This window comes from Lynx canadensis, chromosome B4 (assembly GCF_007474595.2).
Source record: "Lynx canadensis isolate LIC74 chromosome B4, mLynCan4.pri.v2, whole genome shotgun sequence".
Classification (NCBI taxonomy): domain Eukaryota; kingdom Metazoa; phylum Chordata; class Mammalia; order Carnivora; family Felidae; genus Lynx; species Lynx canadensis.
The window spans coordinates 120,108,609-120,132,449 of record NC_044309.1 but is presented as its reverse complement, the minus strand read 5'-3'; the positions used below and the strand labels follow the sequence as shown (position 1 = coordinate 120,132,449).

The following is a 23,841-nucleotide window of genomic DNA, read 5'->3' as shown; positions in this document are numbered from 1 at the left end:
GTTTACATTCAGTGTTATTATAGAAAGATACGGGTTTAGAGTCATTGTGATGTCTGTATGTTTTATGCTTGTAGTGATGTCTCTGGTACTTTGTCTCACAGGGTCCCCCTTAGGATCTCTTGTAGGGCTGGTTTAGTGGTGACGAATTCCTTTAGTTTTTGTTTGTTTGGGAAGACCTTTATCTCTCCTTCTATTCTAAATGACAGACTTGCTGGATAAAGGATTCTCGGCTGCATATTTTTGCTGTCTAGCACCCTGAAAATCTCGTGCCAATTCTTTCTGGCCTGCCAAGTTTCAAAAGAGAGATCAGTCACGAGTCTTATAGGTCTCCCTTTATATGTGAGGGCACGTTTACCCCTTGCTGCTTTCAGAATTTTCTCTTTATCCTTGTATTTTGCCAGTTTCACTATGATATGTCATGCAGAAGATCGATTCAAGTTACGTCTGAAGGGAGTTCTCTGTGCCTCTTGGATTTCAATGCCTTTTTCCTTCCCCAGTTCAGGGAAGTTCTCAGCTATGATTTCTTCAAGTACCCCTTCAGCACCTTTCCCTCTCTCTTCCTCCTCTGGAATACCAATTATGCGTATATTATTTCTTTTTAGTGCATCACTTAGTTCTCTAATTTTCCCCTCATACTCCTGGATTTTTTTATCTCTCTTTTTCTCAGCTTCCTCTTTTTCCATAACTTTATCTTCTAGTTCACCTATTCTCTCCTCTGCCTCTTCCATCCGAGCTGTGGTGGTTTGCATTTTGTTTTGCATTTCCTTTAAAGCGTTTTTCAGCTCCTCGTGACTGTTCCTTAGTCCCTTGATCTCTGTAGCAAGAGATTCTCTGCTGTCCTGTATACTGTTTTCCAGCCCAGCGATTAATTTTATGACTATTATTCTAAATTCACTTTCTGTTATATTATTTAAATCCTTTTTGATCAGCTCATTAGCTGTTGTTATTTCCTGGAGATTCTTCTGAGGGGAATTCTTCCGCTTGGTCATTTTGGATAGTCCCTGGTGTGGTGAGGACCTGCAGGGCACTTCCCCTGTGCTGTGGTGTATAACTGGAGTTGGTGGGCGGGGCCGCAGTCAGTCCTGATGTCTGCCCCCAGCCCACCGCTGGGGCCACAGTCAGACTGGTGTGTGCCTTCTCTTCCCCTCTCCTAGGGGTGGGATTCACTGTGGGGTGGCGTGGCCCGTCTGGGCTACTTGCACACTGCCAGGCTTGTGATGCTGGGGATCTGGCGTATTAGCTGGGGTGGGAAGGCAAGGTGCACGGCGGCAGGGGGGGCAGGCTTAGCTCGCTTCTCCTTAGGTGATCCACTTCAGGAGGGGCCCTGTGGCAGCCAGAGGGAGTCAGATCCGCTGCCGGAGGTTTGGCTCCGAAGAAGTACAGAGTTGGGTGTTTGCGCGGAGCGAGCAATTTCCCTGGCCGGAACCGGTTCCCTTTGGGATTTTGGCTGGGGGATGGGCGGGGGAGATGGCGCTGGCGAGCGCCTTTGTTCCCCGCCAAACTGAGCTCTGTCGTCCGGGGGCTCCGCAGCTCACCCTCCCTTTGTCCTCCAGCCTTCCCGCTTTCCGAGCAGAGCTGTTAACTTATGACCTCCCAGACGCTAAGTCGCGCTTGCTGTTGGAACACAGTCCGTCAGGCCCCTCCGCTTTTGCAAGCCGGACTCGGGGGCTCTGCTTGGCTGGCGAGCCGCCCCTCCGCCCCGGCTCCCTCCCGCCAGTCCGTGGAGCGCACACCGCCTCGCCGCCCTTCCTACCCTCTTCCGTGGGCCTCTCGTCTGCACTTGGGTCCGGTGACTCCGTTCTGCTAATCCTCTGGCGGTTTTCTGGGTTATTTAGGCAGGTGTAGGTGGAATCTAAGTGATCAGCAGGACGCGCGGTGAGCCCAGCGTCCTCCTACGCCGCCATCTTCCTGCGCCTCTATTTTACCTCTATCTTCAAATGGTTGTCTTCCCTTTGTGTTCCAATTTTTTCTTTTTGTAAGGACACCAATCCTATTGGATTAAGACCCACCCTAATTAATTCATTTTGGGAGGACACAATTCAACACATAACATCTGAGTGGAGAGAAGTGAGACAAGAGGGGCATAAGAGACAATGAAATAGTGGTGGAATCAATGGATTATAGATACCAATGGTATTGAAGTGTCGTTGGCATTGCAATTCTAGAAATTAGGTGGAGATTGGAGGATGGGATGTTTGAAATTGAGATTGTGTAGGGGTTAGTGGTAATGAAAGATCTAGTATGATTTTAGGAGTGAGTAGCTAACAAAAAGTGAAGAGCAATGTCATTGAGGAGGGGAGACCAACAATAGAGGCCAGATGTTAGATGGGTCATCAGTGAGGATCTCAAAACCCCTAAGAATAGTGACAGGAAAAGTATTAGAGAGGATGAAGTGATCCAGGAGCTAAAAGATTCAAGGACCAAAGACAAGTAAATTGTGGCATTGGAAGAGAATTTCAACAAGAATACGTAATAGGTGCTGTAGTCTAGATGATACCAGATTTAAAGATGACTGTTTTTGAGGAGAGAAGGAAGGGAAAACGTTCTGGAAGCATTATTAAAGGGCAAGAAAAACACCTACCCCCAACTTCAGGCCCTGTGATATTAAGGCTGTGGGAGGTAAAACTACCACTAGTTTAAAGAGCTGTAGAAGAAGCAGAGCCCTTAAGGGAGACACAGGTTTCAGATAAAGTAGGTAAAAGAAATATTTAAAGAAGATGTTAAAGAAATTGTGATTTTGCTGAAGACTGACTTTGAGTTCCAGAGGGACTAACAGTGGAAAGATTTTGGATCCTGGAGAGGGGTGGAAGATGGGATCAGGAAAAGTGATGTATAGAACAGTATAGGGATTAATGGCTGGAGAGTGAAGGATGTGTCAGGAGCATGTGGTTTCTGATGGATGGCATAAATTAGGATTGAATGTTTGATATTTGTTCTTTTAGTCCCAGAAATGAAGATAGTGGTGAAGATTGAGTTTTAAGAGAAGGAAAAGTGGGGTCTTGCCTGGGTTGCATATGATTTGGAAGTTCCCATTTGGTTTCCACTGATGGATAATACATGGATGCTTGCAGAGGATGGTTTCACTCTCAGCACACGGACTTACTGTTGACTACTTTATAGCAATTATGAGTATTCAAAATGATCTTGTGTATTTGTTTACTTGTTTCCATGTTTTATTTCTTCCACTTTAGAAAACACAGTTTTTTTTTTGTTTTTGTTTTTTCTGTTTATGCAGTCAACAAATATTTATTAAGCACTTAGTTTGTACCAGATGCTGGGGATGCTTAAATGAAAAAGGCATAGCCCTTGTCATCAGTGCCTTATGTGGGAAACACAACAAATTTTGGTTAAGGTCAAAAATGGGATATTAGAGTAATTGGTTTATATCTGATAATCACATTGCATACAAGCTACAGTTTTTTTTTTTTTATGAAATTTATTGACAAATTGGTTTCCATACAACACCCAGTGCTCATCCCAAAAGGTGCCCTCCTCAATACCCATCACCCATCCTCCCCTCCCTCCCACCCCCCATCAACCCTCAGTTTGTTCTCAGTTTTTAACAGTCTCTTATGCTTTGGCTCTCTCCCACTCTAACCTCTTTTTTTTTTTTTTCCTTCCCCTCCCCCATGGGTTTCTGTTAAGTTTCTCAGGATCCACATAAGAGTGAAACCATATGGTATCTGTCTTTCTCTGTATGGCTTATTTCACTTAGCATTACACTCTCCAGTTCCATCCACGTTGCTACAAAAGGCCATATTTCATTTTTTCTCATTGCCACATAGTATTCCATTGTGTATATATACCACAATTAGAAAACACAGTTTTTGAGGGCAGTTGTATTGGCTGTCTTCTTAATTCTTATAACACTGGTGCCTAGAACTGAGCTTGACATATAGCACTCAATTCAGTAGTCTTCCCTTATCTGCAGTTTTGTTTTCTATGGTTTCAGTTACCCTAGGTCAACCGCAGTCCTGAAGCAGATGATCCTCCTCATATCATCAGAAGGCCAGTAGAGGCACTGGGGTGCCTCAGTTGGTTAAGTGTCTGACTCTTGATTTTGCCTCATGTCATGATCTTCTGATTTATGAATTCCAGTCCCACGATGCGTTCTCTGCTGTCAGCACATAGCCTGCTTTGGATCCTCTGTCGCCTCTCTCTCTGTGCCTTCTCCACCCCCCCTCAAAATAAATAAATAAACTTAAAAAAAAAAAGGCCAAAGCAGTCTAACACTGTCACAATGTCTGCATCATTCACCTCACTTCACTTCATGTAGGCATTTTATCATCTCACATCATCATAAGAAGGGTGAGTGCAGTACAGTAAGATATTTTGAGAGAGAGACCACATTCACATAACTTTTATTAGAGTATACTGTTACAACTATTCTATTATGGGTTATTGTTGTTAATCTTTTACTGTGCCTAACTTATAAATTAAACTTTATTATAGGTATATATGTATAGGAAAAACAGGATATATAGGGTTCAGTTCTATCTTAGGTTTCAGGCATCCACTAGAATCTTGGAACATATCCACATCAGCTAAGGCGGGACTACTGTAACTATATTGAGGGATGAATACATCAAGATTCCATTCTCTCAATCTGTTTAAGGGTTTAAAGCCTTCTGAAGACACTCCTTCAATTAAACCTCATCTCCCTCATATCTTCAACCTCTCACTATCAGATCATTTATCAGGATTTGAATATATACTAGTATCTTCCATCTTTATTTTTATTTTTTAAAGTAAACTCTATGCCCAACATGGGGCTCAAACTTACTACCTCGAGATAAAGAGTTGCATGCTCTACTCACTGAGCCAGCCATGCACCCCTAGTGTCTCCAAAAACACTTACCTTGAGCCCCATCTCTTTCCAGATATTGCTCCAATCTTCTGCATGGCCAAACTTCTCAGAAGAGCTGTTTAAAACAAGCTATCTCCACTCCCTCACATTCTTTTTATTCTCAGTTCCATTGTAACCTGAAGTTCCACCTCTGCCACCAACTCTCATTTGAAACTGCTTTTGTGACCATCAACGTCTATGTTGCTATATGTAACAAAAATGTGCATAGCCTCACCTAATTAGACTTTCTGAGTTTTTGACACAATTGGATACTCTGTCCTTATTTTTGGTTTCTATGATGCCAATGCTTTCTTGGTCTTCCTCTTTATTCATCGCCTGTTCCTTTTTCATCTTTTATTTTCTTCTTCTTGATACAACCTCATATATATGCTGGGATTTCTTTTCCTTTTTTTCCTTAGATACTTTTTCATTTCATGTAGTTTCTTTTTATGTTAGTTAATCCTTTTTTTTTTTTTTTTTTGAGAGAGAGAAAGAAAGAGAGAGAGAGAGAGGAGAGAGAAATCCCAAGCAGGCTCTGCACTGAAAGTTTGATGTGGAGCTTGAACTCACAAACTGAGAGATTATAACCTGAGCAGAAACCAAGAGTCAGACACTTAACTGACTGAGCCACTCAGGCACCCTTCATTTCATGTAGTTTTAAGTATCTTCTATATATGTGCTAAGACTTCCAAAAATATATCTCAGCTCAGGCCGCTATTCTGAACTTCAACTACATACTTAACATCTTCACTTGGATGTTTCACAGGCATCTCACACTTAAAATGTTCAAAATAGAGCTTTTGGTTCCCCTCTCCCCTTCTTTTCCCATGTTAACATGTAACATGTTAAACTTTTAGTAGTTCTCATTGTAGTTAATGGCATTACCACCCACACAGCCAAAACTTTGAATTGTTTCTACGTATCTTCATATACATGCATTCCATCAGCTTGTCCTATTGACTCTGTACACATATTTTCAATTTATCAATTAGTCATCATTTTCACACTCCTTCCCAGTCCAAACAACATAATTTCTTGTCTATAATAGCCTCTCAACTTCCATTCTTGTCCCACACTAATCTGTAATTTTGGATCCTAAAATAAAGCAGATATGTCACTCTTCTATTTAAAATACATCATTGATTTTCTTTTTTCTTTTTTTTTTGTCATTCTTTTTTTTTTTTTATGAAATTTATTGACAAATTGGTTTCCATACAACACCCAGTGCTCATCCCAAAAGGTGCCCTCCTCAATACCCATCACCCACCCTCCCCTCCCTCCCACCCCCCATCAACCCTCAGTTTGTTCTCAGTTTTTAACAGTCTCTTATGCTTTGGCTCTCTCCCACTCTAACCTCTTTTTTTTTTTTTTTCCTTCCCCTCCCCCATGGGTTCCTGTTAAGTTTCTCAGGATCCACATAAGAGTGAAACCATATGGTATCTGTCTTTCTCTGTATGGCTTATTTCACTTAGCATTACACTCTCCAGTTCCATCCACGTTGCTACAAAGGGCCATATTTCATTTTTTCTCATTGCCACATAGTATTCCATTGTGTATATAAACCACAATTTCTTTATCCATTCATCAGTTGATGGACATTTAGGCTCTTTCCATAATTTGGCTATTGTTGAGAGTGCTGCTATGAACATTGGGGTACAAGTGCCCCTATGCATCAGTACTCCTGTATCCCTTGGATAAATTCCTAGCAGTGCTATTGCTGGGTCATAGGGTAGGTCTATTTTTAATTTTCTGAGGAACCTCCACACTGCTTTCCAGAGCGGCTGCACCAATTTGCATTCCCACCAACAGTGCAAGAGGGTTCCCGTTTCTCCACATCCTCTCCAGCATCTATAGTCTCCTGATTTGTTCATTTTGGCCACTCTGACTGGCGTGAGGTGATACCTGAGTGACATCATTGATTTTCAATATACTTAGAATAAAACTGCAAATCCTTAACATGGCTCCAAGCCTTAGCATGATTTGACTCCTGCCTAAACTATCTTGTGCTTATCTCCACTCTAACCTTAGGAAATGCTCACATATTGTTCCTTCTGTCCACAATGTTTTTTCCCCCAATTCTTCACTGATCTAAACACTTCTGTTTTCAAGTCCTAGCTTAAATATAATTTAAGTGTTCATTTTTTCAATATAATTCACAGAGATACTTATTAAAAACAAATAATTAGACTTAAGCTTCGTTTTACCAGGTTATATAATTACCGCCAGCCTTTCATAACATGATTTCCCTTTTTGAGTTTTTACTCTTCTTTCAATCATCTGTAATATTTTCAGAAAAATTTTTCAGCAAGGGCATGGGGTGGTGTGCTCTCATAAAAAAATGATAGGGGCGCCTGGGTGGCTCAGTCGGTTAAGCGGCCGACTTCGGCTCAGGTCATGATCTCGCGGTCCGTGAGTTCGAGCCCCGCGTTGGGCTCTGTGCTGACAGCTCAGAGCCTGGAGCCTGTTTCAGATTCTGTGTCTCCCTCTCTCTGACCCTCCCCCGTTCATGCTCTGCCTCTCTCTGTCTCAAAAATAAATAAACGTTAAAAAATTAAAAAAAAAATGATAGTTGACTGGGTTTTTAATTTCAAGTTACAACGTTTTGTTTCTCTCATGAAGGAGGCACTGTTGGTTGCCTACCCAACGGCTGTTTCCCCTTTTTCCTTATTAAGAGAACTCTGGTTTTGTTTGTAATCTACTCTTCACCCAGCTGTGCACTTTACTAAGCCAATCGCATTCTCCTTAAAATGAATGGTTTAAGAATAGGCATGTGACACAACTCTAGCCAGTGAGATCTTTCTTCCTCTGCTTGGTATTGTCATGTGTACTTGTAATGCCTGGATCTTCAGGACCATCTTATCAACAAGAAGATGAGTAACTCAGGACAAGACTGATACCCAGAGACTGGCAAAGCAGAATCATAGAAGGAACCTAGGTCCTTGAGTCACTAAATTAGCCAACCTCAGAGCCAACTTAGAAATTCATATGTGAGATAACAAATCTGCTTTACTGTTTATACTGATCATGCTGGGTTTTCTATTTTTCCTGGCACACAACTTTTAACTTTAGATGTTGTTTCATTGCTTCTTCAGGGAAATAAGAGGTCAGAATGATGCTTGTTTCTTTACATATAACTTGTTTTTCTTGATTGTTAAAATTCTTCTTAAAAATATTTAAAATTAAAAAAAAAAAGCCTCTACAGCATGTGTAATCATTGGTTTCTATTTTTCTTGGCATTTGGCTTTTTAACTTGGCAGATTCAAGTCTAATACTAAACGTTTTCTCCAATTATTTCAATAATTCTTGCTTCTTTTCCTGAAGCAGATTTATAGCCACCAAACACCACTAGATCGTCAGTGCTGCTTACTAATTCCTGCATATTCATAGTTCCGCTCTTCAACTATTTCATGCTTCCTCTTCTTTCCACAAAACTGCAACACTCCTTCTCTTCTTCTTCCACTGAAGCCCATGTCTTTGCTTATTATTTTACTGTAAAGATCAAGGTAATCAAAAGAGAATTTCTATATTGTCTTATTCTGTGTCATGTACTCACTCAGATCCCCCTTCAAGAAAGAACATGTTACCCAGTTTCTAGGGATGTCTTTGGCTGATAGCTTCCAGCTACTAATGACTTCAGTGTCCACTTCAGCTTTCAACTTGAGGCCATGGGCTTTTCAAGTGGCCCCTAGCTAGTGATAGAGAAAGACAGTATGCAAGGATCTATCCATTTCCATCCAAGGTGGGACTCCTCTAATGAGCAATCTTGACTCTAGAGTGAGGCTGACAGAGATTGTCAGGACAGCATCACAGAAGCCTACATCATGTCTGAATGCTCCCCCCTGACCCGTGTCTTTTCCTTTCATAGGAGTCACTCCATGGGGTACCTGGGTGGCTCAGTTGGTTGAGTATCTGACTCTTGGTTTCTGCTCAGGTCATGATCTCACAGTTCATGGGTTTGAGCCCTGCATCAGGCTCTGTGCTGCCAGTGCAGAGCCTGCTTGGGATTCTCTTTCTCCATCTCTCTCTGCCCTTCCCCAACTCATGCTCTCTCTCTCTCTCTCAAAATAAATAAACTTAAAAAAAAAAAAAAGGATTCGCTCTCCAATTGTCACCTTAGGTTCCTCATTCTGTCTCAATGTCTGCTTTCAGAAAAAACCAAGTACCCTCTGAACCTGAAAGCCCCCTAAATCTATGACTCGAACAATATCTGTGCCTATATACACTACCTTGTCTGAGTGAATCATGCAGGTTGCCAACTTTGGCTAAATTATTAATTTGTGCACTGGATACTATTACCATTCAAAACGTTTTCTTTTGAAATGTTTTCATCTTTCTCCTACATCATCACTTTTTCTTTCTATATTAATTAGCATGCAAACATGTAAATCTAAAAAACAAACAAAAGACTTTCTTTGGCCATACATTCCCTTAGCCTATGCTAATTTTTTCTGCTCCTTTCTATAGAAAGACTATTTAAAATATTGTCTCTTTTTCTTCCTTTCCCATTTTATCTTGAATTCCAATTATGCTTTGTCCCACTGAACCTATTCTTGTCCTATTTCCACTTTGCTTCAGGTCTCAGTCCTCGTCTGGTCTCTCAGAAGCATTTGACACAGTCCGTTATTTCTTCCTTTTGAAACACTTGCTTTATGTAGCTTTCAGGACCCACCCTCTTTATGTCTTTGCCTTCACGTCACTGGCTGCCAGTCCTCAATCTTATTTAATGAATTTTGCTTATATTTCTAAAAGTCCCAAGACTCAGTCATTGGTCTTCCCTGTCCATACTCAGTTTCTAGGTGATCTCTTCCAGTCTCATGGATTTAAATACCACAAATGCGTGGACTATTCCCAAATTCATATTTTTAGCCCTGTCTTTACCCCTGGACTTCAAACTCATATATTCAACTTCCACATGAGTATGTCTCCATTTATACTTAGTGTCATTAGTCCTATCATGCACAGAGCAGGGAGCATTAATTCCAATAATTTGAGAAAGTCCATGTCATCCAGATTTTCTGTTTTTTTTAAATTTTTTTTAACGTTTATTAATTTTTTGATAGAGACAGAACGTGAGGCAGGGAGGGGCAGAGAGAGAGGGAAACACAGAATCCGAAGCAAGCTCCATGCTCTGAGCCATCAGCACAGAGCCTGATGCAGGGCTCAAACTCACGGACCATGAGATCATGACCTGAGTTGAAGTCAGATGCTTAACCAATTGAGCCACCCAGGCACCTCCAGATTTTCTGTTTCTTAAGTGTAGAATTACACATATTTTGAAAATAATTTTTCTTAGGTTCTGTTTGTTTTTTTACTTCATTTCTTTCCATTATATGAGTTATCAGAAAAGGTTTAGTGTTGCTTTATTTTATTTTATTAAAATTTTTTTTAATGTTTTATTTATTTTTGAGACAGAAAGAGACAGAGCGTCAGCAGGGGAGGGGAAGAGAGAGAGCGAGACACAGAATCGGAAGCAGGCTCCAGGCTCCGAGCTGTCAGCACAGAGCCTGACACGGGCTCCAACCCACAAACTGCAAGATCATGACCTGAGCCGAAGTCAGGCACTCAACCAACTGAGCCACCCAGGCACCCCAAGTGTTGCTTTATTTTAAAAAAGATATTTACTACCTGTTTACAATAATTCAGGATCCGTGTTAGCCATTTTCAGTGTGCAATTTAAATAACTTAGGCTGGTGTAAAACCTATTTTATTTTGTAGTGATTACTTGAAAAAATGTGGATAAACTATATGCTTCATCTGTTCTATAATTTTTCCAGCTTTCAATATCATGCTCATTAGCATTTTGTTTCTGGAATCTATTTTTTTATGTTTTGAAAATGGAAACATCTGTGCATCTTCAGTCTTCTGGCAATTCTTGTGTTCTCCATTTCTCAAAATTACTGACAATGATTCATTACATCATCTAGTATTGTTTTATATCCATGGATGTAATTCATCTGTGGTTAAAGACTTGAACCAGTTTGGGTGCCTGGCTGGCTTGGTCAGGAGATCTGTTTTTGTGTGTGTGTGTGTGTTTTGTTTGTTTTTTAAGTTTATTTATTTTGAGAGAGAGGGAGAGTGTGTGTGCACACGTTTGAGTGGGGGAGGGGCAGAGAGAGAAAATCCAAAGCAGGCTCTACACCCAGCATGGAGCCCAATGTGGGGCTTGATCCCACGAACTGTGGGATCATGATCATGATCTGAGCTGAAATCAAGATCAGATGCTCAGTCCGCTGAGCCCTCCAAGATCTCCGAGAGTGTGCAACTCTCTCAGAGTTGTGAGTTCAAGGCCCACTTTGGGTGCAGAGATTACTTAAGAAATAAAATCTTTTTTTTTAATGTTTATTTTTTTTTTGAGACAGAGAGAGACAGAGCATGAGCAGGGAAGGGGCAGAGAGAGAGGGAGACACAGAATGTGAAGCAGGCTCCAGGCTCTGAGCTGTCAGCACAGAGCCCGACGCGGGGCTTGAACTCACAAACTGTGAGATCATGGCCTGAGCCGAAGTCGGACGCTTAACCGACTGAGCCACCCAGGTGCCCCAAGAAATAAAATCTTAAAAAAAAAAAAAGTCTTACTTTTCTAAAGAAGACATCCAGACGGCTAACAGACACATGAAAAATGCTCAACGTCACTCATCATTAGGGAAATACAAATCAAAATCACAATGAGATACCACCTCCCACCTGTCAGAATGGCTAAAATTAATAATTCAGGCAATGACAGATGTTGGCAAGGATGTGGAGAAAGAGGAACACTTTTGCACTGCTGGTGGGAATGCAAACTGGTGCAGCCACTCTGGAAAACAGTATGGAGGTCCCTCAAAAAATTAAAAATAGAACTACCCCACGACCCAACAATTGCACTAGTAAGTATTTATCCAAGGGATACAGGTATGCTGTTTCGAAGGGACCCATGCACCCCAATGTTTATAGCAGCACTATCAACAATAGTATGGAAAGAGCCCAAATGTCCACTGACAGATGAGTGGATAAAGAAGATGTGGTGTATACACACACACACACACACACACAATGGAATATTACTCAGCATTCAAAAGAATGAAATCTTGTCATTTGCAACAACATAGATGGAACTAGAGTGTATTATGCTAAGTAAAATAAATCAGTCAGAGAAAGACAAATATCTGATTTCACTCATATGTGGAATTTAAGATACAAAACAGATGAACATAAGGGAAGGGAAGCAAAAACAATATAAAAACAGAGAGGCAGACAAACCATAAGACACTCTTACATACAGAGAACAACCTGAGGGTTGCCAGCAGGGTGTTGGGTGGGGAGAAGGGCTAAAGAGGTGAGAGGCATTAAGGAGGACACTTGTAGGGATGAGCACTGGGTGTTATAAATAAGTGATGAATCACTAAATTCTATTCCTGAAATCATTGTTACACCATATGTTAACTAACTTGGAATTGAATTTTTAAAAAGTAGCTTCAAAAGTGTCAAAATGGCTTCAAATTTGTCAAAGTGAAATTTGACAATACTCCAGTATTTTATAGATATTAAGGAATACAAGTGCATTGTTGTCTATGACAACATAAGTGAATGTGTATGAGGATTTAAGGAGGAGAGAAGAATGTAAATTATTAGCATATGGATTTATAATTATAAAATTCATATACCCAAAGAAAATACTGAATATGATTTTAGGATATTAAAAATAAATGAAATTTAATATTCATTGCAAAAAAAAAGTCTTGAACAAGTTTAAGGGAACAATGTGTGTTCTTACTATGCTTCAACTATCTCATAGTCATGTTTATTTAACCCTTTTAAATTTGAAAATTATTATTCTTAATGAATATAATAAGCAACACAGTAGTTAATAATAGTTTAGTACCTCAAGCAATAGGCTTTTCCTTCAAATTTTTTCTAGTCCCAGTAAAAAAAATCTAAAATGGTCTAATTACCACTTTTATTTTAAACTGTGTAATAAAGAATACATTTTTTAGAAAGATTAATCATCCTGGTCTGGCTATTATGGTATTTAAATTTTGATAAATTGTATGCTTCAGTGGAAGGTATTGAACATGATTATTTTCCTCTAAATATTATGCTGTTCTGCAGGATTAAAAATGAAGGGATTCATAAGGATGGACAGATAGATCAATGGAACAGAACTGAGAATCCGGAAATGGACCTACACTTATTGGTCAATTGATTTTCAGTAAAGGTGTCAAGGAAATTCGATAGGAAAAGAATTGTCTTTTCAAGAAAGGTTTTTATAATAACTGAATATCCATATGGAAAAGAAATGAACTTTGATCTTTCTTTATACTATATACCTAAATTAATTTAAAATGGATCATAGACCTAAATTTAAGGGCAAAAACACATACATCTTATGGAACAAAGTGTAGGAAAATATCTTTGTGACCTTGGGATAAGGCACAAAAATGTGAACCATAAATGAAAAAACTGAAAAATGGACTTCAAAAAAATTAAAATCTTTTGCTTGTATACAGATATTATTAAAACCTTTTACAATTCAATAGTAAGATATTTTGATAAGACTCAACTTTAAGAGTTAGGAAAAATATCTGTATAGGTATGTAACAAAAAGATGCTCAACCTCATTGGTAATTAGGGAAATACAAATTAAAACCACAATGAGATATTACTACACACCCATTAGAATACCTTAAATTAAAAAGACTGAAATGTCGAGGCATCTGACCAGCTCAGTTGGTAGGACATCTGACTCTTGATCTCGGGGTTGTGAGTTTGAGCCCCATGTTGGTCAATGAGATTACCTAAAAATAAAATCTTTAAAAAAAAGACTGAAGTGCCAAGTGTTGGTAAAGATGTGTACAAGTGGAACTCTTTTACATTGCTGGTAGAAATATAAAGTGGTGCAGCTGCTAGAAAAGTTTGTCAGTATCCTAAAAAAAAAAAAAAACCCTGCTGTAAGACCCAGCAACTCCATTCCTAGGTATTTACCTAAGAGAAATGAAAATATATATCCACACAAAGATTTGCACACAAATATTCACAGCAGCATTGTCTATAATAAACAAACAATGGAAACAACTCAACTATCCATCAACTGGTTAATATATTAAAAAATATGGCTTATGTATTCAATAGACTACAACCTAGCTAACAAAAGAGAATAAACAATTGGTATATAAAACAATGTGGAGGAATCTCAAAAATGTAAGGGCAAGTAAAATAAATTAGACTCAAATAAGTAAGAAATATGAATACAAAATTCTGGAAAATGCAGAAATATTACAGCAGAAAGCACGTCAGTATTTGCCTTGTGGCTGGGGATGAAGGACGATTTACTGCAAAGGGCCATAGGAGAATATTGGGGGTGATTAAAGTGTTCTAAAACTTGATTCCAGTGGTGGTTGCACATCTTGATATAGTTACCCAAACTCATACCACTTTACACTTACAATGGGTGAATTTTATGTTCTATAAATATGCTTCATTAATGATTTGAAGGGTGTATACATTAAATCTCAAGGTGGTTTCTCTTTAAAAAAAAAAAAAAAAGATCACTTTTTAGCAAGTAAATTGTTACTGATAAGCATCAGTTTAAAATACCTAACAGGGATACCTTGATGGCTCAGTTGGTTAAGCATCTGACTCTTGATTTCAGCTCAGGTTGTGATCTCAATGGTTTGTGGGATTGAGCTCTATGTCAGGCTCTGTACTGAGCATGAAGCCTGCTTATGATTCTCTCTCTCTCTTCCTCTGCCCCTCTCTCCACTCTCCCCTGCTTGTGTGCTCTCTCTCTCTCCCTCTAAAACAATTTTTTTAATTAAAAATATGCCTAACAATTCATTTTCTACAAAACATAATTGTCTCTGTTCAGTACAGTTATAATATTTAAAAATCTATAATTATATTGTAAATGTCATAGCTATTACGATGTGAGTAATAGACTAGAAATTGTGGGATTATTATGTTTTTAAAAAATTTTTAAGTTATTTATTTATTTTAAGAGAGAGAGCACAAGTGGGGGAGAAACAGAGAGAGGGACAGAGAGAGAATCCCAAGTAGGCTCCACACTGTCAGTGCAGAGCCTGATGCAGGTCACGAACTGACAAACTATGAGAACATGACCTGAGCCAAAATCAAGAGTCGGATGCTTTAGCCAACTGAGCCACCCAGACACCCTGGAATTGTGGGATTATTGATTTAAACAGCATTTTTTTTTAAATTTTAATTTAATTTTAATAGTAAAATTTCTAGTAAAACTCTGTTTATTTGAAGTTTAATTGTCTCTTATACATCTTAACAAATTCAGGAATGTGTAACTAATCAAAAATATGTTTGTACAGATAATTTTGAGATCACAATGTCTATACATTAAAATTATAGATATTTTTTAAAGTTTATTTATTTATTTTGAGAGAGATAGCACAAGCAGGGGAGGGGCAGAGAAAGGGAGAGAGAGAATCCCAAGCGGAGGAGAGGGGCAGTACAGAGCCTGACACAGGGCTTAATCTTCTAGACTGTGAGATCATGATCTGAGCTGAAACCAAGAGTCAGACACTAACTGACTGAGCCACTCAGGCACCGTTAAACATATTTTTAAGGTAAGTGATGGTCAAGTCACTGAAAAATATAGTACATTACTTGACAAAATGAATAAAATATACAGGGAATAAAAATGTATAAATGAACAAATCTGTATTTAGCTATTTATTTTTCATTAAATTTGCTACCACTGTCATCATCTACCATTAGAAGAATAATATATTTTTTTATTGAATTCTGATACTGAACTGAAACTTCTAATCATATGATTTTAGGAGCAGTTCAAAAGGATGGCGTTTCTGTTAACAAAGAAATGAACACATTGCCAACCATCAATAATGCATTTCACAAGTGGTTTTCTGGAAAAATAGTTTATCATAGTAACAGTCATTTGAGAAAAAAATGTAACAATCATTTAAGATTTAATACAACAATATCCAAGGCTGTATATAAAAAAAGAACTTTTTCCTTTTTGCTAAATATAACAGAGATTAATATCAAGTTAAATATTATCTTCAAAATGCCATTTATCTATGAGTATTGTCTTGAAAGAAGTCATTTGCCTCTTAGATCAAAATATAAAGCATGCTTAAAGAATTAGGGAAGACGAAATGCATCTCTTTAGTCGAACACAATGGCACCTCTGCTAGACATTTGTTGGACAATTTATTTGCAGGTATATGGACAAGAATTATTTTGCATTGCTATCAGTTATCTAGAATTTATAGAATTATGAAATTACTCACAGGCAATGAAAGACACAGAACCTCCCTGTAACCAGAATCATATAACCTAGAAGGATGTGCTCTAAACGATGCATAGTTCTCCATGAGAGCACACTTTTCCCCCCTACAGTTTTAGGAAGGGGCTATTTACTCAGATGAGCCAACTATTTTTTCAGATAAATTTATTGTAACAAAGTTCCTGAAGGAAACACTGACATTATTTATTAGTTCATATAATTACCTTCCTGGGAAAGAATTTCTTGGAGTGAAAATTTAAAACACAGATGACCTCAGGGGCGCCTGGGTGGCTCAGTCGGTTGAGCGTCCGACTTCAGCTCAGGTCACGATCTCGCGGTCCGTGAGTTCGAGCCCCGCGTCGGGCTCTGGGCTGATGGCTCGGAGCCTGGAGCCTGTTTCCGATTCTGTGTCTCCCTCTCTCTCTGCCCCTCCCCCGTTCATGCTCTGTCTCTCTCTGTCTCAAAAAATAAATAAACGTTAAAAAAAAATTAAAAAAAAAATAAAACACAGATGACCTCAGTTCTCAGTATTAATAGTTAAGCTAAATGGTGACAGGTGGGGTCTCTTTTTTCTTATACTTGTTTTCCTGCAATTTTTCTGTCCACCTAACCCAGGAATGTTTTTCTATACCAAGTAGGAGTTGAGGTGAGGAAACCCATCATCTTTAATTTCCCACTTCTTCATATTTGAAATGCATCATCCTTCTCCTGAGGGTTTAGGATTTTGGAAGGTGAAAACTAGAAACAAACTTTCAGTTTATTTGCCAGGTACCTCCTCTGAACAATGGGATACCTGATTTTTCTTTGCGGGGGGGTGGGGGGAATGAAGTTACTGATGGTGAAGACAAAAGGGAAATGGAAATAGGAGATGAGGATTTTTTTTTTAAGTTTTATCTGGCTACATTCTTACAATATTAAGTTGTATATATATCTAGAGAAGAATATTATCCAATAGAATGAATTTTAAATGTTTTACCTGAAGATTTTTTAATGTGCTAGTCTATTTCACAATGTTTCCAGAAAAGTTGCTCACCAAGTCCCTACCTACCCCAGCAATTTGAATGTCTTAGTATTTTCTTTCCTCATCCTTTCCTCATTCCCAAGATTCATTGGAATTTTCTTTCCACTGCCCCCATGATTATGGATACTAGAAAATAATTCCATCCCCCCCCCCCTTTTCCCCTAAACTCTAGATATTTACAATGTTTTTCTTATCACATTGGGCTGTAACAACCTACTTTGAATGTAGGTTCCTTCATCTTAAACAACATATTCCAAACAGGAAACAAATAAGTGAAATGCTTGTTTCAGGTTGCAGGTTCTGTAAATGATTTGATTTTCTGCCCTCTTTCATTCAAAATCTTAGATCAAATTTATTTATTCAACTAATATCTGTATTTTTCTATTAGCAAATGTGATGCTATTTATCAAATGGACACTTCATAGCTAAAAGTCATAAAAAAACTGGGCTGATAGGTTTTTTAAATTTTTTAAAATGTTTTTATTTATTTTTGAGACAGAGAGAGACAGAGCATGAGCAGGGAACGGGCAGAGAGAGAGGGAGACACAGAGTCTGAAGCAGGCTCCAGGCTCTGAGCTGTCACCACAGAGCCTGATGCAGGGCTTGAACTCACAGACTGCGAGATCATGACCTGAACCGAAGTCGGACGCTCAACCGACTGAGCCACCCAGGCGCCCCTGGGCTGATAGTTTTTAAGAAAAATAAAAGACTAGGGTATTGGGGAGGTCCTTATCTTTTCTCTTCACTGCCTAAATGGTTCAGGTATTTTTATGTATTAATTACATTAATAATATATTTATTAATGTAGTATTTATTGATGTATTAATGTATTCACACTACCAGAGTACTTTTCTGATTTTAAAGTTTTACTGTATGTATACATACATACATACACATTTACATATGCATACACATTTATACATATTTTGGATTTCTTTTTTTTTTAAACATTTTTTTAATTTTATTTTTAAATGTTTATTTATTTTTGAGACAGAGAGACACAGAGCATGAGCAGGGAAGGGGCAGAGAGAGAGGGAAACACAGAATGTGAAGCAGGCTCCAGGCTCTGAGCTGTCAGCACAGAGCCCGAAGTGGGGCTCGAACTCACGGACCGTGAGATCATGACCTGAGCCGAAGTCAGACGCTTAACCGACTGAGCCACCCAGGCCCCCCACATTTTGGATTTCTTTTTTTTTTTTTTTAATTTTTTTTTTAACGTTTATTTATTTTTGAGACAGAGAGAGGCAGAGCATGAACAGGGGAGGGGCAGAGAGAGAGGGAGACACAGAATCCGAAACAGGCTCCAGGCTCCGAGCTGTCAGCACAGAGCCCGACACGGGGCTTGAACTCACGGACCGTGAGATCATGACCTGAGCCGAAGTCGGACGCTTAACTGACCGAGCCACCCAGGTGCCCCATTGGATTTCTGAGTCAAGCAATCAAACTTAAAAGTTTGGCTCTAGTTTAGATATAAAAACTTGAATGAATTTAATTCCAATTACTAAATGTTTAAAATACTCAGCATTCCCAAAAAGAAAATTTTTTTGATCTTGAACAATACAATCACATGGATATCGAAGGGAAGTAACTTCTCCTTGATTACTGCTGAATCTCAAAGACAGCAAGAGCTTGAATTACTTTATTACAAGATTGTGGTTGTGTATCCCTATAGAAAGTACATGTTTCTTATTTAAAGTTTACCTTCAACACCAAATTTTTCTGGCTAACATTACATTAGATAACATTAGAAACAATGGGTACTTCAAAAACGACTTGTTTAGATTTAACTAGCATTTATTGAACATCTACTAAGAATCAAATGCCTTCACTTCTTTGGTCTCATTTAATTTAATCCTCAAAGCATCAATCAACCCTGTTATGGACTGAATTGTGTCCTCCCCAAATTCATATACTGAAGTCCTAACCGCAAGGTACCTCAAAATGTGATTGCATTTGGAGATAGGGTCATTAAAGAGATAGGTAGTTAAGTTAAAATTAAGTTATTAGAATGGGTTGTAACCCAATATGGCCGGTGTCTTTATAAGAAGAGATTAGGATATATGCACATAGAGGGAAGACCATGTGAAGACATAGGGAGAAGATGGCCATCTATAAGCAAGGAAAGAGTCCTCAAAAGAAACTAACCCTGCTGACAGCTTGATTTCAGATTTCTAGCTGCAGAACTGTGAGGAAATAAATTTCTGTTGTTTAAGCTGTCCAGTCTGTGGTACTTTGTTTTGGCAGCTATAGCAAACTAATGCTCCTATAGAAGTGTATATTAACACTTCTCTGTGGACACTTATGGCTCTAGACGTTTCTAAGCTAAGAAGAGGTCATGCCAGGATTGAAATCCAGGTCTTCTAATCACAATTCTAGTGCTTTCTCTAATACAAAGCCATCATTTGTGGTATAATGGCAAGAGTGCTTTGGAAAGCATTTAGATACCAATGTAGAAGAAGACACATACATTAGTCAGATAATGTTAGCTACTGAGTGCAGGAAAACCTCACAATTACTCCCCGTCTGTTCTTGGCTGCAAATCCAGCCCAGCTTGATCCCCCAATTGGCAGGCTTGGACTTCAGCTGGGTAACAAGAAGAAGCTGGTCCATGAATATGGAAGGTGGGAGGACTTTGGATTATGGCAAATAAACAGAGAATTTGTTGCACATGTTTCTTTGTTAGTGTTAGATTTTAAAAGCATATGCATGCTGGACAATTATAGTTAGAATTAACCATTCAGTTTTTCATATTCAGCTTAGCCTTGTTTTCAAGTTGTTTTATGCAACTAACACCCATTCATTGATCCATAAAATATACATAGCCATTAAAAGAAGTACTTATCTTGTTTTTCTTCATATGAAGAAAGAGGAAAGCTTTTTTGAAGTGGGCAAATATCAATTTAAAAAGGAGTTAGAGGGGCGCCTGGCTGGCTCAGTAGAGCACATGACTCCTGATTTCAGAGTCATGAGTTTGAGCCCCACAATGGGTGTGGAGCCTACTTAAACAAACAAACAAACAAACAAACAAACAAACAATCAAACAAACAAAAAACATTAAAGAAAAGGAATTAGACACCATATACAAGTGAAAAAGCAACTTTATTTCATTTTCAGAAAAAGCATTTGAATAATATTTTCTATAACTTTGAAATTAAGAACATTCAATGACAATAGCAAGCTTAAATTCCATGAACAATGCAAACATGATTGGGAGATGTGAGCAAATAAAGCAAGGTAGAAGTGGAGGTAAAGAAAGAGATAGCAGGAGGTGATATGGAGATTTAGCTCTGAGTATAATTCCCAACTGCCCTTTAAAGGGCAAAGTCTAGGGATTCTTAAACAGCTCTCTGCATGGAACATTCTTTCTCCACCTCCCGTTTCCCTTTGCCATTTATCTCTCAGGTCTCAGTTTAAATATCTCCTTTGGAGACAAATCTCCCAGATTTGGGTAGGTGTCCCTGTTATTCACATCTATAGCCTTTATGGCATCTTCTTTATAACAGTTGTCACATTTGTCAGTACTTGTTCCATGGCTCTTTTCGTGAATAGAATGTAAGCTCCACTATGAGGTTTGTTCACTGCTGAATCACCAGCATCTAGCAAATTTCCCAGCACATAGAAGGCACTCAGTAGGTGATGAGTGAATGAAAAGATGAGAAATTAATACTCTCTTTGTATCCTTAAGACCAAAGTAAGTTTGATTCTCAAAGTACTTTTTGAAGGAGAAACTAAGCTCCAAGATATTCCCTATGCTTTCTTTCATGTGATAATAAATGAAATGATTACAAAAAGAAAAAGAGAATGGTGTACTTTTCCTTAATTTTTGGCATTATCACTTTCAATTGAAGCTCCATGAAGGCAGGGACTATGTTTTTACTCATTACTCTGTTACCTAGAACAGTACCTGGCATATAGCAAGTTCAATAATACAGATACATACATATCTCTTATAACAAAAACATACTGAAGAAAATACTGCTAAATATCAATAAAAAATCAAGGCAGAAATATGTAAAGAGTAATGACTAGGACGCAAAAAGATCACAAATATGTCAAACTTCAATTTGACCTAGTTTCTTGGAAGCTCAAGTGGAAAGTCAAACAGTCAATTATTATTATTACAAGAAAAAAGTATCTTTAGAGGTGAAAAAACTTTCCTAGTACAGTTCTTTATAACTTCTTTATAAATGTGGGGCTTAATGTACAATTAACTAAAGTAGGGGACAAAGTCTCCAAGAACACTCCTACATCCCATATGATAGCCAGATGTCATATGGCTGCTGAGAAAAGCCAAGGCCATGGCATTACAATACAATTCAGTGAAAGTAACTCTTTGTTTGGGTCAAGGGGCAGAATTGGTCAAATATGTAGCCTACTGGTTGCCGAAGGTTAGAATACTGAATGCAATGTTCCTACAGTTCCCTCCTGGTAGATGTTATGCGAGGGGAAAAAAGCCTGCATTTTTTAGATGTCATGTTAGATGCATATACCTCAAGAACTTGTGAGGACTGAATGAGAAAATCCATGTGAAATATCTGGCACATATAAAACTTTCAAGAAGTTTTAGCTGCTATTTCCCATAGAATGATCACCTAAAGGGGGTTTCTCTTACCATATCCTACCAGTGTCCACTTTACCACTGGCAACAAGGTCATTAATGCCTTCATACCTAATCAGATCATACAATCAATTCAGAGTAAACCAATGCAGGGAATCCACTCTTAAGGCTCTAGTATCCTGGATATGTCCAATACTAATTTATTAATCAATTAGGGTTTCATCAGAGAAGTAGAAATATTAGTGATATGGAATAAAACAGAAATTTACCTTATCTGATTTGGGGAGCTGGTAAAGAAGTTTAGGTAAGGCTGTTGTCCAAAGTTATTGTAAGTCAGTAGGGCCAGTAGCAGGGAAAAAGTCTAACTGGGAAGGAAGAGAGAGAGCAAGGACACTGGAACCCACAGACAAATGGAACCCATGAAGACAGACAGGAACTTGCATCTGTCTCTCACTTTCTCTAATGTCAATGACGTGGGTGGCCTACAGAAGGATCGGGCACGCTTCATAATGGAACTACACATGAACCTGGCCCAGCACTCACGGAATTTGAAATAAGAGATAATGAAAGAGTTACTGAAGGAAGAGTCTTGGCTGCTGCCGTATACCAGCAAGGTGAGACAGCATATCAATGACAAAGAGTTTGCAATTAAACAGTTCATGGCTACCCTATACCACCCTTCAGTGTATACTATTTTGCCTCTGTCTTCCAAATATCATGCAGATGTCATTTGTGGCCACTCCTAAAATGGTGCCATAAAGAGAAGAGAAATTTAGGAAACTTAGTTCCAGCTTTGTAATGTGACAGTACAAAAATACCACACCTATAATTGTACTTTAATTTATGAAGATATTTAAAATACTTTGGATATAGCTCTTGGCCATAGTGCCATCTTCTTGGAAACTTCCATGCCACAAGAGCCAAGTGGAGGAAGGAGCAAATGCACAGGCTGAAGCCTAAAAGAAGAAAGATGAGGCAGAGGTCCAAGTAAACCTCTAGCTTGTGAACCCATGGAAGCCACAGGAGCAGAATTAAAGAATGCCAGAGGCCAGGGACATTGGTAAAAATAGCTGGACTGCAAGTCTACTTTCTAGAGTTTGATTCAATGGATCTAGAACATCCATTGCCATCTGATTGCAATGACCACCTTTGAGAGACCCATCTTGCTCATACCAAAACAGTCTCTTTTGGTCCTTTGCCCTGGAACTGTGACTTTCAGGACAAATTCTGTTTTCATTTATGGTTGAATGTAACATGTGTATAATAAGTCATCTCTTCTGATGTCTTAGCTGAAGAAAAAAGTTACTCTGGATATAAAAATTTATTTTCTAATACTTAGATTTGTGATCAACTTTTTCCATTATTTCTATAAATATTTTGTCACAGTTTAAGATAATTTTATGAAGCTCTTGTTTTAAGAATGAATTGGGGTTTTTCTCCTACAAAAAGTAGTATAAAACTGAAACACATTTACCATATGGTGGCCCATTCACCCAAATGAACTGATTCTTTTGAATATTTTTGAAGTGTTTTTCAATTACTTGTTCTGCATCCAATTTTACTTCTAACCAAATAGAAGGCATTATTTTCTGTATAAGGTTTATAAATCAATGGAAATTTTTGAGGTGATGATGGCAATACCAACTCAATCATGTTATGTACAGTTTTTTTTTAATTTAAAATAATCCCAGAACATGGTATCCCTATAAACCTCCTCCCTTAGTATTAGAATTAGTTATTCAGAATTACCTGACAAGAAGTTTCATGTTTAATTTCTTAAATCCAATAAATTGTTACTACAATATCAATAGTATTCTTTTTAAGTGTTTTATTCCTATCTGTAGTATTTCTTAATGGGGATCAACATGTTATTTGATTTCTTAACTCAATTCCTTGGCATTATTTCTTAAGTCTCTGACTACCTTTCCATGGTTTTCCATAGCTCTGATTGTCTCATAAGTGTGAGCAGCAGAATAACAACCCAAAATGGCCACGATTTGATGTATTCAACAAAAGTTCCACTGGTAAAACCAAATCATACATCTCCCAACACCACCACTCCCTCCTTCGTCTCAACATCCCCCCACCCTCACCACACAGCTAAATAAATGTTGAGAAAAATAGCACAGTAAATGTTTAGTTATAAACCAGTAGAAATTAATGAA

At 38.3% G+C, this 23,841-nt stretch overlaps 1 long non-coding RNA gene across 1 annotated transcript; it reads left to right on the top strand.

The window, feature by feature from the left end:
• The first annotated feature begins 1,751 nt into the window (after nucleotides 1-1,751).
• LOC115519480 lies at nucleotides 1,752-22,829 on the top strand. The gene is made up of 3 exons (XR_003970524.1): nucleotides 1,752-1,761; nucleotides 2,870-2,874; nucleotides 22,614-22,829. It is a non-coding gene; the product is annotated as an uncharacterized LOC115519480 (long non-coding RNA).
• The last annotated feature ends 1,012 nt before the right edge of the window (nucleotides 22,830-23,841 follow it).